This window comes from Micromys minutus (genome assembly GCF_963924665.1).
Source record: "Micromys minutus genome assembly, chromosome: 16".
In the NCBI taxonomy this organism is placed as follows: domain Eukaryota; kingdom Metazoa; phylum Chordata; class Mammalia; order Rodentia; family Muridae; genus Micromys; species Micromys minutus.
In genome coordinates this window covers 29,765,541-29,781,829 of record NC_137985.1, presented here as the reverse complement: position 1 = coordinate 29,781,829, position 16,289 = coordinate 29,765,541, and the positions used below count along the sequence as shown (strand labels likewise).

General features: G+C 50.0%; 1 protein-coding gene across 1 annotated transcript in view; it reads left to right on the top strand.

The window, feature by feature from the left end:
- Nucleotides 1-1,605: 1,605 nt before the first annotated feature.
- ST3GAL4 (ST3 beta-galactoside alpha-2,3-sialyltransferase 4) overlaps nucleotides 1,606-16,289 on the top strand; it is a 52,772-nt gene continuing 38,088 nt past the window's right edge. Inside the window, exon 1 of the mRNA XM_080929879.1 lies at nucleotides 1,606-1,725. The gene's annotated coding sequence lies outside the window, so the exon portion shown is untranslated. The remainder of the gene's footprint in view (nucleotides 1,726-16,289) is intronic.

Sequence of the window (16,289 nt, the reverse complement as noted above, 5' to 3'; positions counted from 1 at the left end):
AAAGCACAATTGGAACTCAGGTCTCCAGGAGGCTAAGAAAAAGAAAAGCGAATTCTTAATCTCAATTTTATGGTAGAAAGATTTTTTTTTTGACCTTTGGCAAGAAGTGTGAACTTGTCTTTGTACCTTGTTTGGTGAAGACTTAGCCAGGTTTGGAGGCTGGGCAACTGTTTCTTGGATCAGCCTGCCAGACATATCTCAGTTTCTCTTTCTCCTGGGGCAGTTTTTCTTTTGCAAAATATGAACCTTCTTTTTTTTTCCTTGCCAAACAGTGACAGTCATTGGATTCTCTGTTCCCAGCTTAGCTCCTGACCAGGGCACAAGATGTAATAAATATTTGTTGAGTGACTAGATGACTGACAGGCCAAAGGCACCATTCAAATAAAACCAGGCTTTTGCCGAGCTGCCAAAGAGCTTCCACCACTGCAAGGTAATTCAGGTGGAAACGGTCACTAGTGGAAGAAGCTGGAGGCTGCCTCTTCCTTTTGTTTCTACAGAGCAGAACTTGTGAATTGGAGGTTCCCAACACATGAGACCTCCAGCTTCCCCTGAAGATGACTTTTAAACTCTGTCAAAACCCTGGGCGCTGTCAGTTATTCATATCTTACACTTAGTCACATCCTGTGCCGCCTGATTCTGGGAGTCCAGCACAGCACCCCCCCCCCCCTTCTCCGCTACGAGATAAGTAAGCTTCCGGGCAAGGGGACTGGATCTAACACTCTCCTTGTAGCCTCAGGGTGCTCAAGATAGGAACTGGGTAACTACTGACTCCTGCAATTAATGGTCCAGAGGGTGGTTTCTGCACTGTTCTTCAGCCCAGGCAATTCTAGAGCCCAAGGAATCAGGGTTAAAGGCTTGAAGGAGTTTCCCCTGGAGACAGGATGCCTGGCGCCTTCAGCAAGAACGGAAACTGAGAAGTTATCCGAGGCTAAGACAGGGTATGCAGGGGAGGGTGCTGAGGGGGCAGTTTAGGGCGCTCCGCAGAGAAAAGGCTCCTGAATTTAGGTCACCTGACTGCCCCGAGGGCATGGGAGGATAGCGGCAGGATGGACTCCCACTCCTGTGCTTCAGTTTCTGTAGCGAGAAAAGGATACTTTTTTTTTTTTTTTTTTTTTTTGCCTTTCTTGGTTATTGTTTCCAGGAGAGAGTGGGATAAGTGCTGGAGGCAACCTTGGGCATACTCATCTTAGAGCCACTCACAGGCAGCTCTTGCCCTGGGCTCGCCCTCACCCGATCCAGTCTCCCGCACCCCGTCTGGCCATCTCTCTCCAGGCCCCGGAGGCCTCCACGCCAACCCCAGTCTCCTGGCGGCCCCATGCCCTCGCCCACCCTCCTTGGTGCCCTCCTTAGCTTCCTCCTCTCTCCCCGTCCTCCCTCCTTTAGCTCGCCCTCCCTCCTCGGCGTCTTCCCTCCCTCCTTAGCTCCCTCCTTTCTCCGCGTCCTCCCTCCTCGGTGCGCCCTCCCTCCAGCTCGGCGTTCGTTCGCGGCTGTCGGCTTCCCGGCCGTGTGCGCAAGCGTGTCCGGCCCCTTCCCCGCCCCCTGCCCAAGCCCTGGCCCCCGCCTCCCCTTCAGGCGGACTTGCCCGCTCCCAGGCCGGCCCTGCTCCCGGGACAGGGACCGGGCCGAGCGGAGCCACTGCGCCAGTGCTGCCCCGCCAGTCGCGGCGCCTAACGGATCGGAGCTGCGCGCGGATTTACCTCGCCCCGCCCCGCTCCACCCGCGAGGGTGAGTACGCGGCGGCCGGGCTCTGGGGCCCCGCGGCGGAGGGCGGGGAGCGACCGGGCTGCGAGGCTCCAGCCTCCCGCCACGGCTGGGGAGCTGGGGAGGTGGTCGGGGCCCGGCACGTGGGCGCCACGCTGCACCCGGTTGGTGCAGGGTGGCCACAGCCCTGGGGAGCTGGGTTCTTTTTCTTGGACTAGATTTTCGCGGGAAGCCTGATTTGTCTCGCTCTCTAGGAGTGAGTGAACAGGACAATCCTTCAGAAAGTTTCTAACCCCCACCCCTGTCGCTCTTGCGCCCTGGCTGAATAGGTGACTACCATCTCTAGCATCCTCTGAAGTCTAGGACATGTGGGCTGGCTTTGCTAGAGGTGACAAGTTTTGGAGGGTTTGCCTGTGTGCTGGAGTTGCAAGGTCTCTGGGCAGAGTCCAAAGGTGGGCTTGCCAATCACAGGGTGGCTGTGTCTAAGGAGTCAGGGGGTCTGTGGGCCTATGCAACTGTGCTTCAAAGTTGCCTGGGTTGTGGACAGTGAGAAGACATAGTATAGGACTGAGAAGTTGACCTAGAGCTGGAGACGGAACCCTTGTCATGTCTGCTCTAGGTACCTCACTGACCCTTGCTGGCTGGGACCTGTAAGCAGCCCCGAGATGCCAACGTGTCTTGTATCAGTGCCATTTCTAGTCTGAGGAGTAACTTTTCTGGTCTATGAGCTTGATCTATTGTGTTCTCTGTTCTCTAGGCTAGATTTCCAGGGCCAGGCTGAGAAGGCTACTACTGCCTGCAGGCTAGGCTAGGTGTGAACAGTGACACGGTGTCGCTTGTCTCTCACAAGGGGGACAGACTTGTACCACAGGGCAGGGTCAGTTCTACAGATCCCACTTGGCCCCTCCAGGCCTCTTACCTAGGAGGTTGTAAACAAATTGATAGGTGTAAGTATCAGAGGCACAGAGGAAGAGTTGTGAGTTTGCTGATTGAAATTCCATCTATAACCTTACTTTCCCAGGCACTCCTAAGAGGTGCCAGTCACTTAAGGGCCTGGGAAATAACTGGGTATGTTTTTGCTCTGTTGGGAGTTGGTCTGCAAACATCCTTTGAGAAAGCTGACGCCACTCAGCTTCCTCAAACTTGTTCTGCCTCTGCCCTACTCTGAGCATCCCTCATGGCTTGACTTGTTGCATAGGGAGAGGCATCTTTGGCTGCTTATCGAACCCGGGGCCCCCCACTCTCACCCATTTCACTCTCCCCAACACCTCCTACTCCCCCCACTCCCACTACAAGCCAGGAGTTGGGGCCAGCCTTCAAAGATTTCAAGGTGACAATGGAGATAAAGATTGGGATGTAGACAGAAGTCATAAAAGTAAATTAGGGACTGGGGGTATGGCTCAGTGGCAGATGAGCTGCCTACAATTCCTACAGTCCTAGTACTGAGTGTGTGTGTGGGGGGGCACAAGGAATGCAGCTGAGTTGCCTTAAACTCTTAAGCTTGATCTCTTGCATTGTCTAAACTTATTGTGTTGGTACCTACCTGTAATCCCAGCACCCTGGAGATGTTAAGTCAGCACGTTGACAATAGACAATCCAGGTCATCTTCTGTTCTGTAGGGAGTTTGAGGCCAACTTGAACTACATGAGACCCTGTCTTAATAACACCCTTTTGGTATTATTCTCCAAGATTATCCTGGGGTTATATCTCTCCAAAGACAGCTCAGAGGTTAAGAGCCCTGAGTGGTTTTTACAGGAGACCCAAGCTCAATTCCCAAGTACCCACAGAGCGGCTAATTCTAGTTCCAAGGGATCCAACACCCTCTTCTGGCTGCCATAGGCACAGGCATGCATGCGGTGCACATAAATCCAATACACAAAGGCAGGACACTCATACACATTTTTTTAGAGTTGATTGCTTAGGCTTTAAACTGAGGGGCATATTTAGCTTGGGAGTGGGTTGCTGCTCAAGGAGGAGAGGCCTCTGTTTCACTAGGAGAGAAGGCCCAGGGTGAGGAAGCCCCCAGTGCCTTCTAGGCTTTCTTTTCTTCCCTCCCTTGCTCTCTTTCTGAACCAGTGACTCACCCACAAAAGTGCCTTGGCCCCTCGAGTCTGCCAGCTGTTTTAGTGTCATAGGGTTTCATTTTCCCGGTAGAACTAAGAATCGGCCCCTTTCTGGAATCATCAGAAATCCTGGGAAGGACCTCCTTTTTCCCCTGGGTATGGAGGAGCAGAGAGGTCAGTCCTGCTTCACAGCACTATCTTGAGGCATGGCCGGACTGCAGTTACTCCACCGGGCTGGCATCTGACCCCGCTCTGCAGAATACTCCAGGCCTCTGTTCTCAGAGTGGCTGCCCCAAGGCTGCCCCATGAAGTAAGAACACCTGTTGTCGTGGTTCAAGGTTTACACCCCGAATTGGAGGGAGGGCACCACTACGGATAATGCAGTACAGTTGTTTTAACTGCATTAATGCAGCAAATGCAGCCTGTCAGATGCGAGGCCACGGGCTCAGGAGGGAGCGTGGGGCCCTAAGATCTGAAGGCTGAACCCTACAGATTTTGATCAAGGCACATCTGCATCCATCAGGAGATAGATTTGGGCAGCAGAGGGCAGGGCAAGTGGGATTCACGCTACCTAATCTACTCCATCTCCTAACACCACTTCTCTGCAACTACCTGGTGCTGTTCAGCATAGCTCCTGCTTCTCTGTTCTCTAGCCCTTAGGATCCCTCTTCTTCCTAAAGATCCCTGGCTCTGACCCGAAGTTTTTAGTTTCCACAAGGAAATTGCTAGGACATGGCCATTAGCCTACAGGTCCTTTTGTTAGCCTTTTCCCGAGAAGCTCTAACATATCTGTGTGTGTTCAGAGCCCCCCTACCCCGAGATGGAGAATGTCCCCCAACCCTCCATACCTTCTCCAGTCCTGAGGTGTGTCTGGCTAATGCAGCCCCAAGGAGTAAGAAAGTCTCAGTCAGAGCCTGGCCTGAAATTTACCCCAGGGTTATGTTGAGCTGTGGCTTTTGGGATACAGGTGTCCACAAGAGCAGCTCTTCCTACCTGATCTCCGAAGCTGCCATTGCAGAAAGCAGATGTGACTGTCTCCATTGTGAAGCCCTCAGATCTGCTCTAGGCTGGGCAGCAAGAAGGGTGCTGCAGCTCAGTCTGAGCTGATACACAGTGAATGTGAGGAAGCCCAAGAGCGGTTGAAGCTTGAGGATGGCCTTTCCTGCTTGGGACCCAAGTCTTCCTCCAGGTGTGAGCTCTACAGCTGCTGTAGCAATGGCGACGTCACTGTGCCCGTGGGCTGCCCTCTGGCCTATTCCATCGAAGCACACACACTCTTCGAATAAAAAAAGGACTTAGGGCTAGGCATGGTGGTTCATCCATGTAATCCTGAGGTGGAGGCAGGGGGATCAGGAGTTCAAAGGCTGGAGGCCCATGAGTTCTTGACTCAAACAATTTATTAGGGCTAGCACTTGCCACTTAGTCTTGAGAGCCCGAGTGAGTCCTCAAGACTTGTGGGAGGGCAGACTGCATAGTACCCCTCTGGAATCCCAGGGCTCTTATAGGTGGGGGATGGAGACCCAAGAATCACTGGAAACCGGCAGGTCAGCTGTCTTGGCTTATGCTGTGTGATCTACAAGGAGTCTTTGTTTCACGAAAGGTGAAGGGCTGAGACTGTCCTTTGATCTGCACATGTACACTGTGGTATGTGTCCACGGCCAGACGTGCATGCACGTGAGAGCACACACTAATGGAAAACTGAAAAAGCGAGGGCGGGGAGGGAGAGCTTCGATGTACACTGCATGTTACCTCATGCAAGCCTCTTTGTAAATGAAGTCCATTTGTAAATGAAACAGGCTGGAGGAGGTGACAGTTACTCTACCAAGGTCACACAGCCCCGGTAAACTGTGGGGCTGAGACTGAGTGTGTTTCCCAAGCCTGCACTTTCCAGCCCTGGTTTCTCCAGTTCTGAGCTGGAGCTTGTCTTAACCAGTCATATATATATATATGGACGGCAAGGTCATGGTGGTTTAGTATCAAAGGGGGACTACACATCCGGGCCTCTCTATGGGACCAGAACCTATGTCTAGTTGGGCTTCTCATCCCTTTTAGTGGGGCCGGCCAGGGCTCTCCTCCTTCCCTGCTGGCCCCTCCCAACCCTGTGCCTCGCCTCTTTCCCGCTGGTAATTACTTCCATCTGCCCTGCCTGCTTGCTCTTCTTATTCCTTGGAAATGCAGCCGCCGCCCACAAGGCTGAAAAGACTGTCTTGGGCAACCGCTGGAACACGTGGGGAAGGGGAGGGGCTCTGTTGGTGTCTAAGCCTGGGCACCCACCCAGGTCACTGTTCCTGGGGCATGTCTGGATTTAGAGTGGATTACCTCTGCTGTCTGGTGCTTGGTGATGCCCGGACTGGGCTGACTCAGTGCCAGAGTGACTCCTCAAAGACCCTCATCTTGTCCTTTTGAGGTCATTGGCCCAGGAGGAGGGATGCTGGGCTGGGTATGCTCTGGTTTTGAGGATTTGTCGAATTATTGCTGGCATAGCCCGGAGGGGTCCTGGAGCTCTGGGAATGGGAAAATTCAGCTATAGTTACTTTGATCCCAAGTGATTGTCACCGAACTGGAGTGAGGACATGCACATTTTACCTTGCTATAGAAGGCACACATGAAGTGGCCTGTTTGTTCCCTTGTTGAAGGCTGCCCCAGCTGGTTAGGGAGAGGCACCAGTGAGGCCACCTGCAAGTTTTAGAAGCATGCTGTGTAATGGCCATTGAAGGTCATTGAGACACATCTGTGACCTTGACGGAAACTAGGGCAACATCGAGGAGAGACAAAGGACAGGAAGGCATGTTCGTAGTGTGGAATGGATCTGAGCACTTGTAAGGCATTTTCCTCCTGGAAGGTTTAGGACTTCAAGCCCTAGGGTCTTGTCTGCCTTGCTCACAGTGTACCTTTAGCTGTCTTAGAGCTCATTCTGTATGTAGATCAGGCTAGCCTAGAACTTATAGATCTGTCTGCCTCTGCCTCCCAAGTGCTGGAACTAAATGTACCCTCTGCTGCCCTTGGCTCTCAGTGATATTTTCTTATTGTCTGAAAGGATGACTAGCAAATAATTGCTTGATAGAGATTTCTTTAAGGAGTTATTGGGAACATGTAGTTCAGGTTTTCTAGCTTTATCTTTACACTGTCCAGCCTCATCTTGTGCTCAGATAATGGTGAAGGTCTTGTATTCAGGCACAGTCCCCCAAGGAGAATATGCCCCCATTTGCCACTAAGCCCAGCTAGTTACCTCTCTATAGTAATTTTCAGATCCCTACAAAGACTAGTCATAACCTCACTTCCTGTTCCTGTGTCAACTTCTTGTTATTTGCCCACAAAAGGTGTCTTGGGGGCTGGGCGCTCAGGTTGGTGGCATCTGCAGACTCGGAGCTTTGTTCTTATTTCCACATATGGGAGTTCCAGCTAAACCCTTCTAAAACTGGGACAGAGGCTTTCTTAGCTGGAAAAAAAAAAGTTTGTTTGCTTTCTAAATCTCTATTCATCTCCACCGAGTTTCTCCTGTTCCTGGTAGTATGCCATATGGCTTTGTCACCTCTCAGCCTCTGTTCCCATAGCCTTGCCACATGGCTTGGTCATCTTTGGTAATGGCCATGCGGAATGACCTTTGGCCTTCACGTCACCCTGAGCCAGTGTTCTAGGAAGGCTTCCCGAGCCCCTCCGCTTTCTCATCCTCTCACTCCTGCAAGCTTGCGTCCAGAAGGTACCTCTGAGGACGGGCAGAACCAAAGGCTTCTTGGAGATGCTGTGAAGCCAGGGGATTTGTGTCTCTGGGGACAGGCTGTAGGCTCTCATGCATCCCTTCTTTCCTACCCTCAGCAGCCCTTGTTAGCAATATTTACACCTCCAAGAAATTAATGCTCCTTAATGAGATAGCACTTCAGATAACATTCAGTGCCTCTGACAGAGTAGTGCACAAATGCTGGCTGACCTTCTTTTATCCCGGGGAGACTTCCTGCCTTTGGGCCCTAGGGAAAAAGGGCATTAAGCTGGACAAGACCTAGAGTTACTTCTGTGTCCTTTGTCTAACCAAGTGAGCTAATGCAGATCTCTGTTTTGATTGGTTTTAAACTAGAATGTCTGCTTGTTTGTTGAGGTGTTAGTATCTGCCTCACTTAAGGGATTACAGCGCAAAGTGAGATAAACATTTCTTTTCCTGGAAGAGACCTTAGAGGTAGGTATTAGTGTCAGCTTGCTGGAGGGTAAGGATTCCATCATCATCACCATCATCACCATCACCACCACCACCACCACCACCACCACCACCATCACCACCACCACCACCACCACCACCACCACCACCATCACCACCACCACCACCACCACCACCACCATCACCACCATTACCACCACAACCATCACCACCACTATCACCACCACCACCATCACCAACACCACCATCACCACCACCACCACCACCACCATCATCACTACCACAACCATCTCCACCATCATCATCATCATCATATCCCCTGCACTAGCACATGACTAGTACCTGGTATCTGCTCCGTAATATTTCCTTTTACAAATGATGGAGTAGAAGCACAGACAGGTCTTCTTTTTCTTGTTCAAGGTCACAGGAGCATCTCTTTCCAGGCAGAGAGGAAGCATGCAGGACCCAGCCTCAAGTGTGACCCTGATTTTCTCACTCCTGAAACAACCCCCACTACCTTGCCTTTCTTCTTCAGCTTATCTGCCTTACATGCTCCTAGTTGTTGAGGCTAATCTTTTCTGGGGGCATAGTGGGTCCCTAAGATTTGGTGGGATAAAATGAAGGGTCTGGAAATGCCCAGTGTCCTGGACTACACCGAACTAGCCATGTCAATTTGAGAGGGCAAGGACTGAGGGCCTTGCGGAAGAGGGTGTGTTGATGGAGTGTGGGAACTATCTTCATAAGCATGTGGGCTCTTCTCTCTAGATTCATTGCCTCTTCTTCTGGACCCCCTTTTGGCCACTTCTTTTATCTCGTTTATCTGCTCTCCCTCCCTGCCCCCCCCCCCCGTGTGTGCATGTGTGCGTGTGCACGTGCACGCAGAACCTGGGGTGCACTTGTATGGGTCTGTACTCCTCACCAGAGCATGGCACAGTGTCGCCTGATCCTGGCCTAGAGTTCGCTTCTTTGTTGTCTTTGGGACCCTGGCTTTGCACTGGGACCTTGTTCTCTCTTAGAGACCAGCTGGTTCCTTGCTGTGGTCCAACACAGTGGTGACTGATCCCGGGCCACCCATTCAGCTGCCCGGGGGCCCTGGGGCCAGTGTTTGTCCCCTGTCTTCCCAAATGGAGGCGTGTAGGGGCTTCCTGCCCAGAGTTTCAACCCTGCCAAGGCGGAGGGAATGGGGAACAGCTGCCTTGGCTGATTCTGACTCCGTATGGATTTGGTTTGACAACAAAGTTCCCTCTGTCTGTTCTCAGGCCCCTTATGTAACTAGGGTGGGGGCAGGGGAGGTTCAGGAGGGGTTTGGGAGAGAGGGGAGCCAGTGAGACCACTGAGGGGGTGAGTGAGTGAGTGAGTGAGGTAGAAGAATGGAGGGTTTGACTCTGCCTCTGCCCATTTCCTGCCTCCAGAAGTGGGTAGGGATGAATTTCAGGCCGAGCACTCTCTTTCTTTCCATGTTCTCTTCCTCCTCTTGGATCCTTCCCATCAGCTAAGATCAGCTAAGAAAGGGCTGTGGGACCAACCTATTTGAGAGTAAGACCAGGTAGGGTTTGATAATGGGTCCTAGATGTTGGTCCTTCACCCCACCCTTGAACTGAACAGATGCCATAGAGCTGGGCAGTGGTGGCATATGCCTTTAATACCAGTACTCAGGAGGCAGAGGCAGGTGGATCTCAGTGAGTCTGAGGCCAGCTTGACCTACAGAGCAACAGAGGACAGCCAGAGTTACACACAGAAACCCTGTCTTAAAAAAAAAAAAAAGAAAAATAAAATAAAGTGACGAATTTTCTTTCCTTACCATTGAGCTTCTGTTCCCTTGTCCTAGACCAGCCCTGCTTCCAGAACCTTGGGCTACATCCTTCTGCAGTGACTAGAAGGCAGCTCTTCCCTGCACCCTGCCAGGACAAGAGGTGGCCAAGCTGGCTACCTTCCTACTCCACTCAGCCTGCAGGTTAGCAACATCTGTGGCCCTGTCCCCAGGAACACCCAGTTCTCTTCTCTGTGTCACTATCTCAGCAGCTGTCTAAATCGAGAGGGAAGAAAATATCCTTCAGGGGCAAACTAACAGGCTAACAAGGCCATCTGAGCTGACTAGAGCCAGGCGTGCCCCGGAGTGGAGGTGGGGGCACCAGAGCTTGATCATTTAATAGACGGTAGAAGAGACCTAGAGAATATGTGGAGTCTCTGGCCTCTCTTACAGGGAGCCTGCACCCTGGGGGGGGGGGTTCATCCTTCTGCTCTCTGTGCCTCAGTTTCTCCGTTTTCCTGGTACCGATTGTTGTTCATTCTCTCCTTTAAAAAGATTTTACTGCATCTGGAAAAGCGTTGCAAGGGCCAAGCATATTGAACTTGTAGAAAAGTGTGGGTCCTAAAAGGGGAGGGAAGAGGACTACTGGCCAAGATACCAGTTATCCTGAGTGTGGGTTTGGGGTCTGTGTGTTGACCCATGGCACTGCTGCAGTTTCCGTGGGGTCTCTACCCAGATATACTCCATAAGACAATTCCCAAGCCTGCTGCTCCATGGGAGGAGTAGGTGTGGGGTATAGCCCAGACATGCTGAACATCCTCAGTTCCCAAGCACTGACTGGCTAGTCTTAGGCTTCTTCTGCCTTCTTCCAGGCCTGGGTGCTGGGATGATCCTGTGAATGCAGAAGCCTCAGGCTTGAGCCCATACTCTGTATGAGGACAGTGGGTGGGCTTGGGGGCAGGAGGCAGGGTGGGAGGCAAATGGGGAGGACCTAGGGCTTTCTAGGTTTGGTACTCAGTGAGCTGAGAGGTCAGTCCCTCTTATAGATTAGGCACAAATACAGGGCTGAACAATCCTGTAGCATGAAATAGGTTGTGAGTGTCAGGAAACCCCATTGATCATCAACTTCTGTTCAGTGGAGACCTATGGGCATAGACTTCCCTAGGACCCTCCCAGCCCTGTGGGGACACTCCCCAGAGGTCCATCCTGTGGCTGAAATGTGCCTCTGTCCAGGACTTCTGCTTTGCATCTTCCTTCAGTTTATATTCTCGTGGCCTGCACTTGGGTAGCCCCCTTCCCACTGCCTTTGAAGATGACAGGAGGTGATGTTTCCCTTTAGAAACTGGCTTTGGAAGGACAGAAGCTGCAGGATCAGGGATTCCCTTTATGCAACTTTCAGAGGTCCCCAGAGAGCAGATGTAGCCACTCCCTGCTCCTCGAAGCTCCAGGCTCTCAGGCAGACAGCTCCAGGGACCTTCAACCAAACAAACAAACAGCAGGAGCCAGAGCTGAAATTGACGAAACCGGAGAGCAATACCGCACCAAGGAATGGAGGAAGAGAATGCACAGGCCTTCGGGGCCCAGCAAATCTCCGAAGCTGTACGTGGCTGTGGAGTGGGTAGAACAGGGGAAGGCGGGAGATCTGTGTTTGTGAGCACTTGTGTGTATGCAGGGGGTGACTGTGCTGCTGTGTGTGTTCTTAGTAACGGCCAGTACACACTGAGCGTTAGGTGCAAGTTATGGCCGTGGAGAGATTATGTAGGTGTTATGGAGGCAAAATCGAGTTTGACTAAAGGAGGGGCATCCATGTCCCTTGGTTCTATGATGTAATGAAGCTGTGGGTGCTCGGACAGTAATTTCTACCTTCCCTACCAGGGGCTAGGTGAGCTAGCGATAGCCCTGGGTAGGCTCTGAAAACCTGAACACCAGCCAGCCTGTTGACCCAGAGGGTCTGTTGCTCAGGGACTTCAAAGCCTGGTCTTTTTCAGCAGCACCTAGAACACCAGCCTCTGCCCTGCCCTCACCTTCCCCTACCCTTGCCATTTGTGTGTGTGTGTGTGTGTGTGTGTGTGTGTGTGTGTGTGTGTCTGTGTATGTATGTAAATGTGTGTGTGTGTGTGTGTGTGTGTGTGTGTGTCCATGTATCTATGTGTCTGACTAGCTCCTCTCTCTCTTACTGCTGAGGACTTCCCAGAGAGCACCTCTCTCTAATCTCTCCCTCTCCTAGGGACAGGTTGATATAGTAAAGGGAGACCTGGCCTCATCTTCCTCCCTCTTCACAACTGTCTAGGAGGCCCTTTATTCCCACACTACCTACTCTTCTACAGGTCAGCTTTTCACACTTCCTGATACCTTTAATTCTGGGCTCTTCCTAGGAATCCAGAAAGACTCTCCCTATGGATACCCAGAGACTTCCTTGCTACTGTGGGCCACTGGCCCACTTAGAGTTGACCAGGTGTTCTGGGGTGGGGAGGAGACCTGCAGAAACGACCCAAATTTGGGGAGGGGATTCTAACAGCAAATGCTGCTCCTGGGACTCCCAAATAACAGTGACAGCCAGCAGCAGGCATGGAGCTCTGGGTAGACCTTGTCCACCTTTGTGGGGATTCTTGGACTATACTTTTCCTGCCTCGTCTCTGCTTGGAGAGATAGGGAGCATAGATCGTTCCCAGCTGACAAAGCTTTGATTTAAGTTAAAAAGAAAAAGCTATAATGACATGTGACATGATTTAAAAAAATTTTTTTTCTAATATATAAAAGCAATAAACACCGAGTAGAAACTGTATTCAGGGTTTTGAATTTTGCCCTTTACCAGGCTAGTGACATGCAGGATAGACTATCTTGTGATGCTGGTGAAAGGCAGGCACTGGAACCCCTGCCAGCCACAAAGTCACTCGTGAACGTTGATGTCCACCCCACAGTAGACTGGGTTATCAAGATAGGATGTTTAGCATATAGATCATGGATATTAAGTGCATTTTAGAGGTGCAGTATTTTCAACTCTTGAGGCTTTTCTAGGACTTAAAAAAGTCCATTGTAGGCCACAGTGCCTCTATCTGAGCTACAGAGGGTCATTCACTACAGAAGAAACAGTACTCTGAAAGAAGCTGCTTAGAAAGTGGTATTGTCTGGAGGGCTATTGCCTGTATCACCGAGGCTAAGAGGATCTGCCCAAGGTCTAGCTGGCTGGCTGCATCAGGTGAAGCAGCCTGGGTAATGACTATTAGCTAGCTGTCAAGATATGCTGTATGTGGACAGAGAAGGCAAGAGTAGGCGACCTTTCTCCCCAGTGTGCCTGTGAACTATCCAGATTTGGCTGTGGTGTTCTCCGGTGTGGGTGTGAATATGGACCTGGGGTTGTGATCTCGAGCTGGAGAAAACAGACACTCACCATTCATAAATACAAATGAAAGAGCAGGAGCCCATGAAATGATTTAACATTGCGTGAGATTTCTCAGGGCTGCACAATTGCTCCAGGAATCTTTAAAAACTTAATCCCGTGGTACCACTTTTACTAATACCCGGCTGTGGCATTTTTATGACATCCAAACAACCCCATGTTCCTTGGGTGGCCTGTGCAGGATCTTATATCTCTTGGTATTCTTGGCATCCTTGATACCACACTTGGCTATCTCTGACCATTTTTACATTAGACAAATTGGGGTCCATGTATTTTTCTCAGTTCGAAGTGTTCTGTCCCTATCCCACATAGATCTCAGATTAAAACCAACTTCTTTGAGAGATGGTCCTAACTAGATGGCAGAGGACCTGCCCAGTTACTCTCTGCGCCATTGCCCGAGGTCAGTGGCTTCACGGTATGAGGTATCATTACATTACCTTCATTATTTCTCTGTTTGTCATATGTCTGTCTCTACTTAAGTATAGACTCTACATACATGAGCCTGTTGTCTTGTTTCTAGCTCTTGTTGGTACCAAAACAGTTCCATGGATTTAGGAGCCTGTGGCCCAAGTTGGCTTTTTATTTCTGCTCTGTGCCCAACCTTTTGTTTGTTTATTTTTACTTTTTTTTTTTTTTTTTTTTTTTTTTTTTTTGAGACACGGTTTTTCTTTGTGGCTCTGGCTGTCTTGAAACTCACTCTGTAGACCAGGCTGGTTTTGAACTCAAAAATCCACCTGCCTCTGCCTTCAGAGTGCTGGGATTAAAGGCGCGCACCACTACCTCTTGGGATACAAAAATACAATGCCTCTTGTATTTTTGAAGCCTAGGGGTATTGCACTAGGACAGTTCTAGACCTGTTCTTTTGAGGAGCAGGTAAGGGAGGTACTGCTCATGGCTCTCCTGCTGCCTCGTGGGACTGCTCTGTAGGTGACCTCACTTTGGGGTTCTGGCCAGTAACCCTAGAAGCAGAGTCATCAACCAGAGCTGGTCACCAGGTGCAAGATCGGTTCCTCTGAAACCACGGATGAGTGTAAGAACAGGGGAAGTGGTGCATAGAGTTATAAACACACCGAGGTTGGTCCTACCAGCTGCCCCAGGAAAGCTCTGGCAAACTCCTGGCCTGTTGTACACCCAGGTCTTTGCAGAAAGCATGGCTGCCATGTGTGGTGTTGCTAGCCTATACAGAGCTGTTGTGTACATTAGAAATAACCTCTCCATCTGTGCATGGCCCTGCACCATCCTGGATAGTGTGTGTGTGTGTGTGTGTGTGTGTGTGTGTGTTTATGCTGTCCTTGGAGTAGGACACAGAGAAGAGTAAGAAGAGCAGGTCTGTGAGCAAGGCAGGAGTTGCTTATGTGTCATTTAGACCAGGATCAGCTGCTTCCACCTCAGCAAGAACCTAACAGCCACTGTTCTTTGCCACTTTGAGTCACTCTGCCAGGTTGAGCTGCTGTATTTTCACCCTCAGTCACTCAGCCCAAATCTGTGACCTAGAGTCTCAGAACTGATGGGTAATTCAGAATTCAGGTCCAGGTATGTGAGACTCTAGCACTGTGGTCTCACTTGTAAAATTTTATTTTATGTCTCTCTTCTTCACACTGAGTTGGTTTTTTTTTTCCAATTAAAAGTATATTGTACTCACCAATTTAAAAATGTTAAACCTCCAAAGAGTATATAAGAGCTAGATATGGTGGTGCATACCTCTAACTACAGCACTTGAGAGATGGAAACAGGAGAGTTAGGAATTCAAGGCTATCCTTAGAGTGAGCTAGAGGCTAGCCTGTGCTATCTGAGACCTGCCTCACGCACACAGAGACTGATGGATGGACATACAGCTGAACACACACACACACACACACACACACACACACACACATACATACACACACACACACACCACATCTCACACACAAGTTTCAAGTCTCAAGTTCACACCTGGAGTCCTATCACTCCAGATGCTGTGTGGGGCAGGGGAATTGTGAGTTTGGGGCTACCCTAGACAACACAATAAGATCCCGCCTTTGCCTAAATAAAAAAAAATTAGAAGACACATCCACCAAAATGAAAACCATCTCCTCCATTCTAAACTCTGCTCCCCTTTCAATGAAACCACCTTCAAAACCACCTTCATTTGTTTCCACATCCTTCTGATTATTCATGTGCAGATATATGGGTGTTTGCTTGTAACCTTTTGCTAAAAATGAATCCCGAGATGCACAGAACACTTGTGCATGCTTCTAGGAATTTGATATTGGACTTTAGGATCACTTGATGGCAGAACGTGTAGGCTTAGATTTTCTTTCAGCTGCACGGTGTTTTTCAGTCTCTGTCTTAGCATTTAGACAAGTCTGTGTGGAGACATACTTACTTGTTTCCACTTTTTGCTGATGTACAAAGAACTGGGAGCCCAGTGCTATAACAAGTACCTATGTCCCAGCCCCAGAAAGTAAAGAGAAGGGGTGGTTATGCTTAACAGTTTGATGCCAGCATGGACGGTACAGTGAAACCTGTCTACAAAAACAGTGATAAAATATACATAGAGGTGCTCTATTAAGGACCTTGATAGGTCTCTGCGCAAACACAAGGCTTCTCTGTAGAGTAAACTGGCAGTGGAGTCTGGGGGAACAAGGATGTTGATAAATATTGCCTAATCCTTACCCACAAAGTTGACTTGGTTTTCAGTTCCACCTAAGGGGCCCATTTCCCTTACTGTCCTCCATCACTGGGCACTGTAGATCTCTGTGAAGATCAGTGAAAAATGGTGCCCCAGACACTGGTGTTAGGAGTTTTTACTCGGGCCCTTATGTCTACTAGACAAGGGTTCTACCAGGTTGGGATTTTTACATGTAGAGTATGTTCCCATATGTGCCGTTTATATTCTTCACGGCACGCTATGTGTTTATGCCCTTGTCCTACTTTGATTTTTTCCTCCTTAAGGTTTGGTCTCATGTAGCTCAGGGTAGCCTCAAATCACTATGGAGCTGAGAATTACCTTGGACTTCTGATCTTCCTGCTTTCAGTTCCCATGTGCCAAGAGCCGAGATGACAGACATGAACCGTCACGCCTGGCTTATTTTGGTGCTTAGGGTTTAACCCAGGCCTTACATGTGCCAGGCGAACATTCTTCCCACTGAGCCACATCTGCAGCCCCTCAACTTAAAAACATAACAAACAAATCATGAAATTAGTAAAAGTGGACATTTCCCCATTGTTCTGTCAGACGTT